Here is a 4178-nt window from a genome sequence, read left to right on the forward strand (position 1 = left end):
CGTAACAGATAACGATATCAGATCAGACAAGGCAATGTAACAGATAACAATATCAGATCAGACAAGGCAACGTAACAGATAACGATATCAGATCAGACAAGGCAATGTAACAGATAACGATACAGATATCGATATCAGATCAGACAAGCCAATGTAACAGATAAAGTAACAGATATCGATATCAGATCAGACAAGGCAATGTAACAGATAACGATATCAGATCAGACAAGGCAATGTAACAGATAACGATATCAGATCAGACAAGGCAATGTAACAGATATCGATATCAGATCAGACGATATCAGATCAGACAAGGCAATGTAACAGATATCGATATCAGATCAGACAAGGCAATGTAACAGATATCGATATCAGATCAGACAAGGCAATGTAACAGATATCGATATCAGATCAGACAAGGCAATGTAACAGATATCGATATCAGATCAGACAAGGCAATGTAACAGATATCGATATCAGATCAGACAAGGCAATGTAACAGATATCGATATCAGATCAGACAAGGCAATGTAACAGATATCGATATCAGATCAGACAAGGCAATGTAACAGATATCGATATCAGATCAGACAAGGCAATGTAACAGATAACGATATCAGATCAGACAAGGCAATGTAACAGATAACGATATCAGATCAGACAAGGCAATGTAACAGATAACGATATCAGATCAGACAAGGCAATGTAACAGATATCGATATCAGATCAGACAAGGCAATGTAACAGATATCGATATCAGATCAGACAAGGCAATGTAACAGATATCGATATCAGATCAGACAAGGCAATGTAACGGATATGGATATCAGATCAGACAAGGCAATGTAACAGATATCGATATCAGATCAGACAAGGCAATGTAACAGATATCGATATCAGATCAGACAAGGCAATGTAACAGATATCGATATCAGATCAGACAAGGCAATGTAACAGATATCGATACCAGATCAGACAAGGCAATGTAACAGATATCGATATCAGATCAGACAAGGAAATGTAACAGATATCGATATAACATCAGACAAGGCAATGTAACGGATATCGATATCAGATCAGACAAGGCAATGCAACAGATATCGATATCAGATCAGACAAGGCAATGTACCAGATATCGATATCAGATCAGACAAGGCAATGTAACAGATAATGATATCAGATCAGACAAGGCAATGTAATAGATAACGATATCAGATCAGACAAGGCAATGGAACAGATAACGATATCAGATCAGACAAGGCGGAGATGTAACAGATATCGATATCAGATCAGACAAGGTAACAATGATATCAGATCAGACAAGGCAATGATAACAGACGATATCAGATCAGACAAGGCAATGTAACAGATATCGATACCAGATCAGACAAGACAATGTAACAGATAACGATATCAGATCAGACAAGACAATGTAACAGATCGATATCAGATCAGACAAGGCAATGATAACGAACAGATACGATATCAGATCAGACAACAACGATATCAGATCAGACAAGGCAATGTAACAGATCAGACAAGGCAATGTAACAGATATCGATATCAGATCAGACAAGGCAATGTAACAGATATCGATATCAGATCAGACAAGGCAATGTAACAGATAACGATATCAGATCAGACAAGGCAATGTAACAGATATCGATATCAGATCATAAAAGGCAATGTAACAGATAATGATATCATATCTTACAAGGCATCAGATCAGACAAGGCAATGTAACAGATAACGATATCAGATCAGACAAGACAATGTAACAAGCAATGTAACAGATAACGATATCAGATCAGACAAGGCAATGTAACAGATATCGATATCAGATCAGACAAGGCAATGTAACAGATATCGATATCAGATCAGACAAGGCAATGTAACAGATAACGATATCAGATCAGACAAGGCAATGTAACAGATATCGATATCAGATCAGACAAGGCAATGTAACAGATAACGATATCAGATCAGACAAGGCAAATCAGAAAAGGCAATTAAACAGATAACGATATAAGAACAGACAAGGCAATTTAACAGAAGATATCGATATCAGATCAGACAAGGCAATGTAATAGATAACGATATCAGATCAGACAAGGCAATGTAACAGATATCGATATCAGATCAGACAAGGCAATGCAACAGATATCGATATCAGATCAGACAAGGCAATGTACCAGATATCGATATCAGATCAGACAAGGCAATGTAACAGATAACGATATCAGATCAGACAAGGCAATGTAACAGATAACGACATCAGATAAGACAAGGCAATGTAACAGATATCGATATCAGATCAGACAAGGCAATGTAACGAATATCGATATCAGATCAGACAAGGCAATGTAACAGATCAGATCAGACAAGGCATTGACAAGGCAATGTAACAGATAACGATATCAGATCAGCAATGTCGATATCAGATCAGACAAGGCAATGTAACGGATAACGATATCAGAACAGACAAGGCAATGTAACAGATCGATATCAGATCAGACAAGCAATGTAACAGATAACGCAATGTAACAGATCAGACAAGGCAATGTAACAGATAACGATATCAGATCAGACAAGACAATGTAACAGATATCGATATCAGATCAGACCCCACACTGTAACAGATAACGATATCAGACCAGACAAGGCAATGTAACAGATATCAGATCAGACAAGGCAATGTAACAGATATCGATATCAGATCAGACAAGGCAATGTAACAGATAACGATATCAGATCAGACAAGGCAATGTAACAGATAACGATATCAGATCAGACAAGGCAATGTAACAGATAACGATATCAGATCAGACAAGGCAATGTAACAGATAACGATATCAGATCAGACAAGGCAGACAAGGCAATCAGTAACAAGGCAATATCGATATCAGATCAGACAAGGCAATGTAACAGATAATGATATCAGATCAGACAAGGCATCAGATCAGACAAGGCAATGTAACAGATAACGATATCAGATCAGACAAGACAATGTAACAGATATCGATATCAGATCAGACAAGGCAATGTAATAGATAACGATATCAGACCAGACAAGGCAATGTAATCAGACAAGATAACGATATCGATATATCAGATATCAGACAAGGCAATGGATATCAGATCAGACAAGATAACGATATCAGATCAGACAAGGCAATGTAACAGATAACGATATCAGATCAGACAAGGCAATGTAACAGATAACGATATCAGATCAGACAAGGCAATGTAACAGATAACGATATCAGATCAGACAAGGCAATGTAACAGATAACGATATCAGATCAGACAAGGCAATGTAACAGATAACGATATCAGATCAGACAAGGCAATGATAACGAACAGATAGACGATACAGAGATCAGACAGACAAGGCAATGTAACAATAACAGATAACGATATCAGATCAGACAGACAAGGCAATGTAACAGATAACGATATCAGATCAGACAAGGCAATGTAACAGATAACGATATCAGATCAGACAAGGCAATGTAACAGATAACGATATCAGATCAGACAAGGCAATGTAACAGATAACGATATCAGATCAGACAAGACAATGTAACAGATATCGATATCAGATCAGACAAGGCAATGTAACAGATAACGATATCAGATCAGACAAGGCAATGTAACAGATAACGATATCAGATCAGACAAGGCAATGTAACAGATAATGATATCAGATCAGACAAGGCATCAGATCAGACAAGGCAATGTAACAGATAACGATATCAGATCAGACAAGGCAATGTAACAGATAACGATATCAGATCAGACAAGGCAATGTAACAGATATCGATATCAGATCAGACAAGGCAATGTAACAGATAACGATATCAGATCAGACAAGGCAATGTAACAGATAACGATATCAGATCAGACAAGGCAATGTAACAGATAACGATATCAGATCAGACAAGGCAATGTAACAGATATCGATATCAGATCAGACAAGGCAATGTAACAGATATCGATATCAGATCAGACAAGACAATGTAACGGATATCGATATCAGATCAGACAAGGCAATGTAACGGATATCGATATCAGATTAGACAAGGCAATGTAACAAATAACGATCTGCTGTTGACCTTAATCAACCCATCCCTAAACAAGATTGTTTTTCAAATAGCCAAGATGAATAAAACATCAAA

Source organism: Ylistrum balloti, unplaced genomic scaffold (genome assembly GCF_031769215.1).
Source record: "Ylistrum balloti isolate Yb309-2 unplaced genomic scaffold, AGI_CSIRO_Ybal_v1 Utg370672, whole genome shotgun sequence".
NCBI lineage: Eukaryota > Metazoa > Mollusca > Bivalvia > Pectinida > Pectinidae > Ylistrum > Ylistrum balloti.